The 14,793-nt window shown below is 40.1% G+C and overlaps 1 protein-coding gene across 3 annotated transcripts in view; it reads left to right on the top strand.

Annotated features, from left to right (window-relative positions):
* PAK5 (p21 (RAC1) activated kinase 5) overlaps positions 1-14,793 on the top strand; it is a 302,429-nt gene that overhangs the window by 127,592 nt on the left and 160,044 nt on the right. For all 3 annotated transcript variants that reach the window (XM_025399265.1, XM_025399267.1, XM_025399266.1), the window contains one exon: positions 2,744-2,893. The gene's annotated coding sequence lies outside the window, so the exon portion shown is untranslated. The remainder of the gene's footprint in view (positions 1-2,743; positions 2,894-14,793) is intronic.

Raw genomic sequence — 14,793 nt, 5'->3', positions numbered from 1 at the left:
CACCTCAAACATTTATCTTTTCTTTGTATTGGGAACATTACAATTCTTCTCTTCTAGTTATTTTGAAATATACAGTAAATTACTGTTAACTGTAATTTTCCTACGGCACTCCCAAGTATTAGAACTTATCCCTTCTATCTAACTGTATTTTTATACTCTTTAATCAACTTTTTCTCATTTCTCTTGCTCCCTACTTTCCTTTCCAGTCTCTGGAAGTCATAATTCTACCATCTACCTCCATGAGGTCTACATTTTTTTAGCTCCCATGTGTGAGTGAGAACACTTTCTTTGCCTGGCTTGTTTCACTTAATGTAATAACCTGCAGTTCCATCCATATTGCTGCCAATGACAGAAATTAATTTCTTTTTATGGTTGAATAGTATTTAAATGTATACATATACCATATTTTCTTTATCCATTCTTTCAGTGATGGAAACTTAGGTTGATTCCATATCTTGGCTATTATGAATAGCACTGAAATAAACATGGATGTGGAGATATCTATTCAATACATTGATTTCCTTTCTTTTGATATATACTCAGCAGTGAGATTGCTGGATTGTATGGTAGTTCTATTTTTAGTTTTTTGAGAAACCTCCATGCGGTTTTCCATAATGGCTGTATTACTTTACATTCCCACCAACAACATACAAGTATTTCCCTCTCTCTGCATCCTTGCCGGCATTTGTTACTTTTTTTTCTTTTTGATAATAGCCATTCTAACTGGATTGAGATAATATCTCATTGTGGTTTTGATTTGCATTTCCCTGATGATTAGTGATGTTGAGCATTTTTTCAAACACCTGTTGGACATTTGTATGTCTTCTTTTGAGAAATGTCTATTTGGGTCTTTTGTCCATTTTTAATTGGATTATTATTATTTGGATGATTTGCAAATATTTTCTCCCATACTGTAGATTGTCTCTTCACTTTGTCAATTGTTTCCTTTGCTGTTCAGAAGTTTTTTAGCTTGATGTAATCCCATTTGTCTACTTTTGTTTTTGTTGCCTGTTCTTTTGAGGTCTTACCCCAAAAATCTTTGCCTAGACCAATGTCTTGTAATGTTTCTTCAATGTTTTCTTCTAGTAGTTTCATAGTTTAGATTTTACATTTAAGTCTTTAATCAATTTTAAGTTGATTTTTGCATATAGTGAGAGAGAAGGGTCTAGTTTCACTTTTCTGTATATATATATCCAGTTTTCCTAGCATCGTTTATTAAAGAGACTGTCCTTTCCCCAATGTATGTTCGTGGAGCCTTTGTCAAAATTAGTTGCCTGTAAGTGTGTGGATTTATTTCCGTGACTTTTATTCTGTTCTATTCATTGGCTTGTCTGTTTTCATGCCAGTACCATGTTGGTTTGGTTACTGTAACTTTGTAGTATAATCTGAAATCAAGTACTTGAATGCCTCCAGTTTTATTCTTTATGCTCAGGATTGCTTTAGTTATTTGGAGTCTTTTGTGTTTCTGCATGAATTTTAGGATTCCTTTTTCTATTTCTGCAGTTAATGTTATTAATATTTTGTTAGGATTGCTGGAATTTGTGTTTTTAATAGGACAAGAGAGAATATAAGAAATAATATTTGCTTTCGGTTCCTGGGTCTTTCATGAAGAATGTAAAATCTGTATGTAGTCCCTTTCTACCCTAACTATAATATTTATTATTTACTCATTTAAATGGCAGGGGTATGCTGAACCATAAACAAGGTTGGGAATTTGTATAATCCTCATATAACTGTGATTCAGCCAATATGTATATAGTTGATTCTCTTTTTTTTTTTTTTTTTTTTGAGACGGAGTCTCACTGTGTCTCCCAGGCTGGAGTGCAGTGGCGTGATCTCGGCTCACTGCAAGCTCCGCCTCCCGGGTTCACGCCATTCTCCCGCCTCAGCCTCCCAAGTAGCTGGGACTACAGGCGCCCGCCACCGTGCCCGGCTAATTTTTTGTATTTTTAGTAGAGACGGGGTTTATTTGTGATTTCATATTTACAGATTTACCTTCTCATAGCTTTTACATTTTTGTGCTTAATGTTGGTGATTCCATGGTTTGAAATGGCCCCATAGTGTGGGGCTGACATGCTGTCTCATGTTCCTAAGCACAATAGGCTGTCACGTGCCTTATGGAGAAAACACATGTGTTAGAAAATCTTTGTTGAGGCATGAGCTACAGTGCTGTTGATTGTGAGTTCCATCTTAATAAATCAACAATATGTATACACACTGACACACATAAAACAGAGTTATGTACTGGTTATTTGACAAAAATATTGGAGCCAGACTTGCAGAAACCTAACCCTCTATTTCTCCTAGGAACAATGCTTCAGTATTTGCTAACTTAGTGTTTGTGGTGACTTCATAATCATAACTACTGCAAATATCAAGAATTGACTGTATTGAAAATGTATGATTACCAGTTAGTGGGCTAGGCCCCAGAGATTCAGGGAGCAAACAAGGTTCGCCATCTATTGGAGAGATGGATTTGTAATAGAATAATTATTCATAGTGGAGAAAATGCTGTGGTACAGATGCAGCCAAGGTACTAAGAGGAGTCTAATCCTCCCTGAGGTATCCAGGTAATAACATACAGATCCGTAGCTGCATGCCTGAGAAAATGACAGAAACAGTAAAAAAGAATGCACTGCATGTGGGAGAATGTAAAGTAAATGTGGCTATATGTTTTGTTTATTTTTAAGCACAGCATAATGTTAGTGGGGTTCTGAGTCATTTTGGTACTATATTGTTACAGAAATACATTGTGGTGAAATGCTTCCACCTCTTGCCAAAATGAACACTGAGAAAAAATGAAGAAGACTGACAAGCACCAACGAAAAGCTGCAGAATAGAAATAGCCACACTCCTCTGGAGTCTTTAATTCATCCACAGCCATCATATAAAGGTAGGGGAATAAATTACCTTATGGTTTTGTCCTTTTAAAATGTATTTTAAATTAAACAATACTAAAAACACAGAAACATGCATGTATTGATTCAACAATATTCTCTGGGTGACTACTATAGGCCTGCAAACTATTGTAGGCACTGGAAACTAAAAGGGCAAGCTTATGACCTTGCAGAAACTGACATTCCAGTGATTTCAGTGGAAAGGGTAAGTAAATAAATGAAAAGGAAACTGACAACCATTGATAATGTTTATGAACACGACAAGCAGGTTAATGAGATAAGGGATGAGGGACTACTTTAGTTTGAGTGTCAGAGCAGAACACTTAGAGAATTTGAGCTGAGCACTGAGTGATAGAAAAAATCCAGCTGAGTAGGGTTTGAAGATCATACCTTCCATGTGTCACGAACCAGGATCCATGTGGATATATTCAAGGTTTGGAAACCAGGCCAATATCACTTTAAGAGAGGGGCTTTGGAGAAGCAGGATGTACGAGATGAAGCTTGAGAGCTGTTTAGATGTGGGAAAGTGTCTTCGTTTTATTTTAATAAAGATGGAAGTTATTGGAGAGTCATTAGCAGGTGAATGAAAGAATTTATATTTTTTAAAGGCCATTCTTCTTTATTATAGCCAACTAGTATGAATGGGGTTGCAGGAGCTGAAAACAGGGTGCTCTTACCCACATAAAAGATACTGCTGACTTGGCTTAGGGATGTGGCAATGGAGATGGATGAATTTGAAAGATATTTGGGCATAGATGACCACCCAAGCTCCTTATGAATCTCCAAATATAATTCTAATTTCCATATGCAGGGTACGCTGTCTATTGGTGTTTTAATACACAATAGTCAGGTTATAATTTATTCCGCTATTTCAAAGAACTGTTTATGATGTATATGTCTGTGGCCTGCTTCTGAAACTTAGAGGGTGTTGATGTCAAATTGTGAAAATAAAGAAAATTCTGCCCTGAAATCTCATATTCTAGGTGGGTTATCTTGTAACACTCAGAGACTTGAGCATTCCAGATGCGTTTGCAGCTCTTCTCCTGCTTCCTGGATGGCTCCTGACTTCTAAGAACATTGTTGCTCAAGACACTGAGAGGCAGCCTGTGGGAAGGGTGTCCTTCTAGATGAGAAACAAGAGTTTTTTGAGGACTAGTGGCTTAGGTCAGTCAAGCATAACTTCAAGATTAAAACTTTCATACTAGGTTATTCATAGATGGAATGTTGAAGGGAAAATTAAAATCCAACTTCAAATTGGTGCTTTAAAAAGATGAGAATATATGGATTTAAGCAATGGTTACCAGAGAAACGTATCGTCTGTGCAGTGAGGGTTTCACATCTTGGATTATGTAACCATTGTGCAATGTCCATAGGGGAGGGAAGGGAGGAAAAGAAATGTATGCTATGACCTTGTAGGTCCAAATTTGCAAGAAGCCAACAGCTACTGTTGGAGGGTGGACAACCCTAAAGTCTGTGCTCAGAAGAGTTATTCTTGATAGCTCAACTGAACAGTATTTTAAGATCTCAGCAAAGTGCAGCTTGCTTTCCAATATTCATAACTGTCTGAAATGGTTCTAAACTTGTATGGTGCAGGAATTCTTCCTTCCTCCACCCCAGATCCTTCTGTAAAGATTTTGGTCATTAGAAAACAACCCCAATGCAGCAATTATACAGTGCTGGATAATTAAAAAGTCTCGTGAGACCCTACAAGTTCACAGGAGAGCCAAGGCTCAAGCTTACTGAGGGGTATTTTGTACCACACAGCTCAGGTAGCTAAACGCAAGCTTTGTTAACAAGTAAACAGGTGCAAACCATCAATCAGTACAGTTTTGATAAACAGCATAGACAAACTGGTACAGGATGCTGGTGGGGTTTTAGACTTTTCACAGCACCTTATACATCACTAGCTAGTACATTTCACCTCTGACTTGGCCAGAATCAATACCATGTTTCCAGGTGCCCATCAAGATCTGCAAAGAGCTACCCACGGTGCACAAGTTAACCCTTTTCTCATATACTTAGAGAATTGAGCCAGGATGAAAACAGAAGACCTAAATATGACATACCCCATTCTGTGATTAGTCTTGTCATCCACTGGACTAGATAAATATCTTTGATTAGCTGGAGAGATCATTAAGAGGCTAGGCCTTTCAAATGGAAGTCAAAGTTCCTTAAGAAATGATTGGATTCTGAAGCAACAAGACTAACATAAACTAGAAAGAGTAATGGTGCCTTAGGTCGATTTGTTCAGAAGCAGAGAGTGAAACAAAAAAAAATGGAGTGGTGTTTAATCGGAGGTGATGCCAGCATACATTTGTAGGGTAGTGCAGATGTGAGACAGAGGAAAAAAGGAAGACAAAAAAGATGCCTTATCATTTCTGTGATCAAGAGGGGTATAATCACATTAGATAACTTTGGGATACAGCACAGAACATAACTTGGATTTATCCCAACCAAGGGCATGGAAATTAGGGTATTTAGCTATCTTCTCCCATCTATCTCAACTAAGGGCTGCTCCCTTAGGTGGAGGTATGGAGTGTTAACTCCCTGATATTTGTAACTTACTATACGTGTAGACCAAGAAAACTCTAGCAGCCAGAGGAAGCCCTCAGGCAGAGTCCCAGATGTTTGCTATTAAAAGTCACCATCAGGTCAACTTGCACAACAATAATAACTGCCAATGAGATGAGAACAGAGCACCTACAGTTTCTGCTAGAAGAAGTGACAACAAAGATGATGGTGATGATCATGATCATTTGAATGGAGCTATCATTTATTGAGCAACTAGAAGCCAAGTCCTATATTAAATGCTTTACATGCATTTTATCATTTAATTCTTATCTGTTGGATATCCACTCTGTGTCAGGTGGAGATATTTATGCATGATTATATATCTATATAATATCACAGTCTTGCAGGATGTATATTATTCCAGTCTTTAATTTAGAGATGACCACACAAGGCTTATCAAGGTTAACCAAATTGTCTGAAGTAACATTTGAAGTTTGGGATTCAAACCTGGGTTTGTCTGCCTCCTAAAGAGTCCCTTGTCTTAGGCAACATTATAATCCTTAATTAACTAATTAATCATTGATATTTTTCTGACACTCATCTATTAAAAAGTCAGCAGGCACTATTTAGATTCTGAGATACAAAACAAAAATTGTCCTTGTTCCCAAGGAGTTCTGTGTTTATGGAAGAGAAAGACAAAAAAAAAAACCAAAAAAACAAAAAAACAACTATAGTATTATAAGAGCTGTACTAGAGGTATGTTGTAGCTATTGAACATGATCAGGAAAGAGAGTATCACTTGTTGCTGTATAACAAATAGCCCTATAACTCAGTGACTTAAAATAATAAGCATGTGTTATTAATCATGAGCCTGTGGGTGAGCTGGGGACTTCTACTGACTTGGACTAAGCTTGGCTGATCTTAGCTAGGTTTGCTCTGTAGTCTGCTGACAGGTTGGCTGGGGCTGAATAGTCTCAGATGCTTCACTCCCATGTCTGGTGATTGACTGGATGTGTCTAGGGAAAGTCTCTTCTCCAGCAGGCTAACCAAGAGTTATTCAATGGCAACTGAGCCATGTGGATCACTCATTCAAGAGAATAAGTATAAGTGTGCAAGTCTGCTCAAGGCCTGGCCTCAGAACAATCACTTCTATAACATATAGACCAAAGAAATTCACAGGCCAGCTCAGATTTAAGGGATGTGGAAATAGACTCTACCTCCTGGTTAGAGGTTCAAAGTCACATTGCAAAAGGACATTGATAAAGGAAGGGGAAGAACTAGACTGCAAACAATCTACCAGGAAGAAAATATCTGGATAAAAGATTACAGAATAAGTAGGCATTCCCTAGCCAAATAAGATAGGAAGAGAATTTAAAGCAAGAAGGGGCTGGGCACCATGGCTCATGCCTATAATCCCAGCACTTTAAGAGGCTGAGGTAGAAGGATCACTTGAGCCCAGGAGTTTGAGACCAGCATGGGCAATATAGACCCTATCTCTACAAAAAAAATAAAGTAAATTAGCTGAGCATGGTGGCACTGCCTGTGATCCCAGCAGAGAGGTGGGAGGCTGAGGTGGGAGGATCACTTGGGCCTAGGAAGTAAGCTGTGATCGTACCACTGCACTCCAGCCTAGACAACAGAGCAAGACCCTGTCTCAAAAGAAAAGAGAAAAGGAAAGGAAAGGAAAGGCAAGGCGAGGCGAGGCGAGGCGAGGCGAGGCGGGGCGGGGCGGGGCGGGGCGGGGCGGGGCGGGGCGGGGCGGGAAGGGAAGGGAAGGGAAGGGAAGGGAAGGGAAGGGAAGGGAAGGGAAAGGAACAGAAAGGGAAGGAAAGGAAGCAGGATAGTTTGTATTTAAAGACACGGGAACATAGTGTTCCATAATGCTGTCAGGTTACTTGGGAATTAAGGCATCTAATGGTGAGGGAGAGAGAGGAGGATTAAAGACAAGAAATCTGTAAAATGTACCAGAATTCAGGAAAATGAAAGTTAACTTGCAGACAGAATAATATGTTTATGAAAAAGTGACAGGCAAATGGGAAGATGAACAAAGTTAGGTCGATGGATGAATGAATGGTTGATTGTACAGACTATTGTGGTAATAGGGTTACCAAAATTGTTAAGATTATATCTTAGAAAAAAATTTGTAGGTTGGGCTTGGTGGCTCATACCTGTAATCCCAGCACTTTGGGAGGCTGAGGCAGGTGGATGGCTTGAGCTCAAGAGTTCAAGATCAGCCTGGACTACATGGCGAAACCCCATCTAAAAAAAAAAAAAAAAAATTAGCCAGGCAGGGTGGTGTGCGCCTGTAGTTCCAGCTACTGGGGAGACTGAGGTGGGAGGATCACTTGAACCTGGGAGGCAGAGGTTTCAGTGAGCCAAGATTGCACCAGTGCACTCCAGCTTGTGAGACAGAGCAACACACCCTGTCTCAAAAAAAAAGGAGTTTGTAGAATGTGTATTTATTTCAACAAGAAAAGAGGAGGGAGGAAATACCTTTATAAGTGATTGAAGAAAATAATGTGGTTGAAAGCAGGCCTGAAGGAAATAACTTTTCAGCATTTGACTGTGTTCGAGGCTTCACGGAGCTATTGTGATGATGCAGATTGCATGATAGAAACTCTTTCTATGAGACAACTTTTATAAGCATGTTAAGCATAGTGAGTAGGTTTTTGTGAAAACTAATGAAGAGTTTGGCTTATGGTCACAAGCAAATTCCAAGGCTCTAGATTCTCATAAGGCCAAGTCTCTGTGAAGACTGCTGATGTCAGAGATATATTTATGTAGAGATTTGTGCATGTGTGTGTTTCCATTGCGGTATGTGTGTGAGTTGGTAATTTTCAATTCATGGATTTCTCCACTCTGAGACTGAGTTGTGTAAATTGAATAGCAGCTCTATTCTACAGTTTTCCAAAGCCACTTTCATTGTACTCCTGGGTCTGTGTTGCAAGTGTGGAGCTCGCCCAAGTCACCAGGTGCAGCAGATTTTACTGTGAAGCATAACAGGCTAACATTAGCATCTCAAGCTCCTCAGAGGCAGAATAGAAATTTCGTAGTTCATTTTCACAGCTAAGTAATACTACATTGTGTTAATATATCACAGTCTATTTTTCTGTTCTTTTATAGATTGATATTTCTGTTGTTTCCATTATCTGCTATTATGAAAAATGGTACTATGATCATTTTTATATCTCTCCTGGTGCCTGTGCAAGAGTGTTTCAGGGAAGTATATGTAGAAGTGGATTCCTAGGATGTAAGATGTGTAGGTAACCAACCATCTCGGTTTGCCTGGAACTGAGGAGTTTTCCAGGATGTAAGACTTTTGGTGCTAAAACTAGGACAGTCTCGATCAAAATGGTATAAGTGGTCACCTTAAATACACATATGATCAATTTTACAACATAATATGTATTAAACTCTTTCCCACAGAATTGGTAGCAATTTACACTCCCAACAAGTGGTATATGACTATTCCCTTTGAACACCATTCTCTTCATGCCTAGTGTTCTTGATATCTTAATTTTTGCCAATCAGTTGAGTGTGAAATGGAATCTTGCTGTGTTTTGATTTTCCCTGGTAACTAATGAGGTTCGGCATCTTTTCGTGTTTAGTTTTCCCTGTGTGTGTTCTCTTCTGTGAAATGCCTTCCATATCTTTCATCTTTTCTTGTTTTTTTTTTTTTGTTTTTTTTTTTTTAATTAGACACATCTAATTTATCTCTTCAGATTTTCTTGATTTTTCCAGCACTTAGATTAGGGTCTCTCAACGGCAGCAGTGATGGCATTTTGGACTGCGTAATTCTCATGGGATACTGTCCTGTGCCTTGCAGCACATTTAGCAGCACCCTTGGCCTTTACCCACTAGGTGCCAATAGCACCCCCAAGTAGTGAAAATAAAAAATGCCTCTAGACATAAAACTATCTCTTGCCAAATGTTTCCCTAGGGGCAAGATTGTACCTGGTTGAGAGCATCTTGCTCCTGTGGGAAAGAGAAGGTAGCCAGGCAGGTAAATTCCGTTTCCATTTCTCTCTCTGATGAACTCTTTCTCAAGTACAGCATGTCTCTGTCCAGCATGTTTAGAAGTGTCGCATGTCACATAGCAGATGCATTGCTGAACCACTGGCTCTATTTCTTCACGGTAATGCAGTGGTCACAACAGTAACATCTCACTTTGTCTTGCTGCTCACCCTTCCCTGCTTCATTTCCTGTCTCATCTCTTTCCCACCTTTGGATTGCATATTCCAATTAAAACCTCAGCACTTAATGCATGTCTCAGGTTCAGTGTCCTAGGGAAACTGAACTAAAACAAGTAGTTACAGACAAGATTCCCTACTGGTAGGACTTTGGAATTTGATTACTGACGTGTCTGAAAGCAATAGGGATCATATATTTAGTCGTAAATTGGGATGAAAATAAACCCTAGCAGGCAGCAGCATTAAAATTACTTAAACTCTCATCTGTAGTAAATTGGGATATGGCTTAAGTGGAAGGTCAGGTGTTAGGAGACGTAGTAGCTGCAACACACAGTAGCTATTAAAGCACTGATAATTATGCAGATTGTGAAGTAGATGGCTACTTTTGACCTGAGGAAAGAAAATGTTAAGCTGAGGATGGTTCATTGCCTACTTAAGGCATGCTCTGAAAGCCAGAGGGCATCTATGGCTACTTTAAAGGAGACTAATCTCTGGTCACTGCAGGGCAGACTGTGATGTAACCCAGGCCCAGGATCTGACTATAAGGCTGGTAGGGCTGCCAAGGAGACAGGATACACAGCTTTGTAAAATCTCCTATTTCAAACTCAGGGCCATGATCGGAATAAGGAGACGTGGGATGAGTTCATTTGGATGGATGAGATTGAGGACCTTAAACCCCTAAGTTCCCTTAAACCACCCTGGAAGACAGGAGTCATCCTTCTTTTTCTGACAGAGAAGAACAGCTTTCCTTGCCCAACAGTTGTGTAGGAATCTCACCTGAAGCAGGTGCCTTATGAAATCGTTCTTGCATGCCTTAAGATCTTTCTCTGCCACTGCTCATTGTTTCCATGCTGATAACTAGAGTGTAGACTCAGGGGAGAAGTACCAGCCACCTCCAGGGGGAAATAGCCTACCCACTGAACAATTGAAGTACCTTGAAACCCACCCGGGACTGGACCTTGAGTGTATTAGAGTGGAGAGGAGTATATATATTGTGCTGAACTCCTATTGACTTCAGTGGGGATGGCACCAGGTTCAAGAGGCAGAAGAAGAGACCCAGAGCCAGTAAACAAGACATGGGGTCTCATGAAGGGCTTACATACAGGGGAGAGAGTCCAGTGGTGGTGAGCTGGACAAGAGAACCACAACTACTTGCAAAAAGCATGCAGTTTATATAGCATGTTCACTTAGCCCCCTCCCCTAATAACCTCTACCTGGAAACCTTTTAACCCCACACACAGGGCCTCAAACCCCTGTACAGCCCACATTCCACAGGACAGGATGGGGCCCAGATGTTCCTCATAGGAAAGGAATAGCTCTCTGGGTTATTAATCCACTCCTGGATTCCCTAGCTCAGAATTCCCAACTGCATTCAGGTGCACCATACAGGGTCGTTCTTAGGATATGCTTAAGTGATTGTTATCATTTGCGTTTACCATAGAGTACAATGCTAGATCAGAGGGTGTTCACTGATATAGAGGCACTCACTCATAAGTCAAGATTCAGTTGTTTGTCAAGGACACTTGGAGCTGATCCCAGTAGTTTTCTGGGATGGTTCTTCAAATTCTGTATGCTCTGATGGCCTATAGCAAATGAGGAAATGCCACAAGTTCTTTAACAGTCTCAATAAAGTGTCCGATAGCTCAGAGAGGACGGACGTTAGAATGCATGTTAAAAAGGTTTTAGGTACAATCTTCAAACCTATCACTTGACTATTTCTAACGAAGAAGACCCAGAGGACACTACCTTCACAGAGACAGTAAGGGATCCTGAAGAGGAGTGCTGACACATTTGAGAAGCTGGTCTGAAAAGGCTGCCATCTATGGGCTGGGGTTGACATTTGAAGAAGCTGTCCAGGAGTTGATCTTCCTAATATTGCTCGGATGATGGGGCCCAGAACAACAGAGGCTAAGTAGCAGTGCTTACTGTTAAGAGTTAAGGTGGCCTTAACTACTTATAATGCATAGCAAAATTGAAGTAGCAGTCAGGGTGCCTTGAGCCACAGGAATCTAACAGTGGCTAAGAAGATCCTGGAAATCTTTGGGACAAAATAATTGGGCAGCTAATAGATCTGCAGTTTGGATAATGGGAAAACAACTGAAGGGTTATAAACCATGGAATTTCATGGACCCTTTCCAGGTTTCCACATCTAAGTCGGTTCAGAGATGGCAAAGGAACCATGACAGTCAGCTTGTGTTCACGTTTCATGTTTATTCCATTTTTAATTTTTTGTACATTTTACACATCGTTATTGCATATCTACCTGCGAATTCTAATACATGATGTACAGTCGGTTGATTGTTATTTGGTCACCTGGGGCTCTGGGTGACCAATACTCTCCATGTTTCCCCATGGAGAGTATTGCTTTGTGTTCTCTAGGAGTCAGGAATATTGGCTGTCTTCTGGGATTCCATGCTAGGGAGGGGCTGACTCTCAGGCTTGGCTGCTCTGCCTCCCATTGCCCACGGCCTAGGCTTTGTCTTTACAGCAGTGTTTTTATCATCATATTCCTTTAGAGCTACCCAGTCATTTTCTTTAGTTTAATTCCTAAATCATTTCTCTGGTGTTATTTCTCTAACATTTATTTTTGTAAGCGAAGGTGGAGGGAAGCTGAAATATTTCGTTTACTAACTACTGAGCCTAGCATAATGTATTACTTCTTTAAAAAATTTTTTTGAGACAGGGTCTCTCTCTGTTGTGCAGGCTGGAGTGCAGTGATACAATCATAGCTTACAGTAGCCTCAAGCTCCTGGGCTCAAGCAGTCCTCCTATCTCAACTTCCCAAGTATCTGTGACTACAGGTGCAGGTCACCACACCTGACTAATTTTTTTATATTTTTAGTAAAGATGAGGTCTTGCTATGTTGCACTGGCTGCTCTGGAACTCCTGGACTTAAGTGATCGTCCTGCCTCAGCCTCCCAAAGTGTTGGGATTACAGATATGACCTACCATGCCAGGCCATCAAAATTGATCTTTTTATAAATGTATCCAGGATATATTTGCATTTTAGCATAGGGATCATTTAAATTACCTAGACTGCGTACTACCAAAAATGAAATAACTTTGTCTCTCTACTTGCCTGAAAATGACTTAGAGCAATTAGCAATTGCCCAGGGCACCAATTATAATGGCATTGAGTTTGGTCCAGGAAGTCTTTAATTGAATGAATCAGAGGGGTATTCTTATCCCTTGTTCAGTATCTTTTTCACATGGTTAACAGGTATTGATCAGAAGACTGGGCCTGTGGGCCTAGATCCTGAGTGACGTTTCTCTAGTCAGAGGCAAACTCAGCTGGTCCCCTCTCCACACATTCCTTATTTATGGAACACACACATTCAACATGTACTGAGCTGTCCCTCTTATTTAGTCATTTTTTAGAAACATGATAGTAAGTGGTACATTTCAGGAAGATTTTCACACATTTCAAAGTTTGACATGCACAAAGACAAATTTTTAACTGTTCAGAACACTTTCATCTTTGGAACTGCCAAGTCTCTATACTTTATATATAGAGAGAAATGTGAATGACTTTGATTAACTGGTTAAAGGGTAGAGCAGGGTTCTCATGCCTATGGAGACCACACAGTGTAAGGGAAAATTGGCAGGGGGTGAGAAGTTTGCAAAGAGGGAAACGTAGGCCTGTGTAAATGCAATGGCTACTACCTATCTCCAATCTGTAATTGCTCTATGGGAATGTGGGCCAGATATTCTGTTTTTTTAAAAGAAGCTGGAAACTTGAAAGCTAGAGTTTTCTAATATAAAGCCTCCTAATTTTTAAACATTGGTTTATTAAAAAACAAAAATAGGCAAACAACAAATGACCTGATTTTCTGGGGGAAAAAACATGTTTGGGGCACCCTATGTGCTGAATCTAGCCTGCAGACAAGTTCAAATAGGCAGCATGTAGCTTGAGATGGATGAGTTTCAAAATGCAAATCCTATCTGCACTGGCAATTGGATTATTTTGTGTCAAGGAAAATGACTTTTCTGTCTTAAGGTATTTTTGCTTTTGATTGCTTGTTTTATTGCTTGGGATTTTCTTCTCCCTGGTATAACTGAACAGCCTAGTGGATACTTTATCATCTAAAACTACATATAGGCCTATACTATGATCCAGCAATAGCCCCCCTAAGTGTATGCCCAAGGAAAACTAGTGCATAATGGATCTATTCAAAGTAATACAAAACTGGAAACAAGCCAGAAGTTCAACAACAGAAGAATGAGAAATAAATCTTGGTTTATTCATTCAGTGGAATGCGGTACAGTAATAATAACACACTTTTGTTTTGAGACAGAGTCTCACTCTGTCACCCAGGCTGGAGTGCAGTGGCACAGTCACAGCTCACTGCGGCCTCAACCTTCCAGTCTCAAGCAATCCCCTCATCTCAGGCTCCTTAGTATCTGGGACCACAGGTGCTTTCCACCACGCCCAGCTAATTCTTTTATTTTTGTAGAGACAAGTTCTCACTATGTTGTCCAGGCTGGTCTCAAACTCCTGAGCTCAAGCAGTCCTCCCACCTCAGCCTCCCAAAGTGCTATGATTACAGCTGTGAGCCACTGTGCCTGGCAGAACATGCTGTTGATACACACAACAACATGGATGAATCACAGACATTACGTTGAGCAAAAGAGGCTGGACCCCCCAAAAATGTATTATGTGTGATTCCGTTTATACGGAGCTCAAAAATGGGCAAAATTAATCTTTGGTGTTAGAACTCAAAAAACTAGTTTGATATGTTGAGTTAGCTGTCTCCTTTTGCAGCTCAGGGGTAACTGCTTAGTAATTTGAAGGAGGTTCTCAAGTATCCCTGTTTGCCATAGGCATGAGGGGACTGGGTGCTTGAAGGTCCACCCTTCCAATCCTTCACCAACTGAGACATCTCCATCACAATGCATGCATATAGAGGGGAAGGCACTCTGATTCCCCATGTGACATGATATTTCACTTTTTTCCCAAGTCCTCCAGGTTCCCCATTTGTGAAATATAAGTTTCTTTATCTATCATAGAGATGTACAGTTTTTTTTTTATTCCTACCAAGCTTGAAGGAGTGGCTCTTTGTGGAGTGTTACTTATGTATATGTTGATTTCACATCTTCCCCAGAGCATCCTAGTCTCTGCACATAAAAAAAAAAAGAAGAAGAAGCAGCAAAATAACCCTTCTCTTTTCACTCACAAGCTTAATATTTTTTTTTTC

This window comes from Theropithecus gelada, chromosome 10 (assembly GCF_003255815.1).
Source record: "Theropithecus gelada isolate Dixy chromosome 10, Tgel_1.0, whole genome shotgun sequence".
Lineage (NCBI taxonomy): Eukaryota > Metazoa > Chordata > Mammalia > Primates > Cercopithecidae > Theropithecus > Theropithecus gelada.
This window is presented reverse-complemented; position numbering and strand designations above follow the sequence as displayed.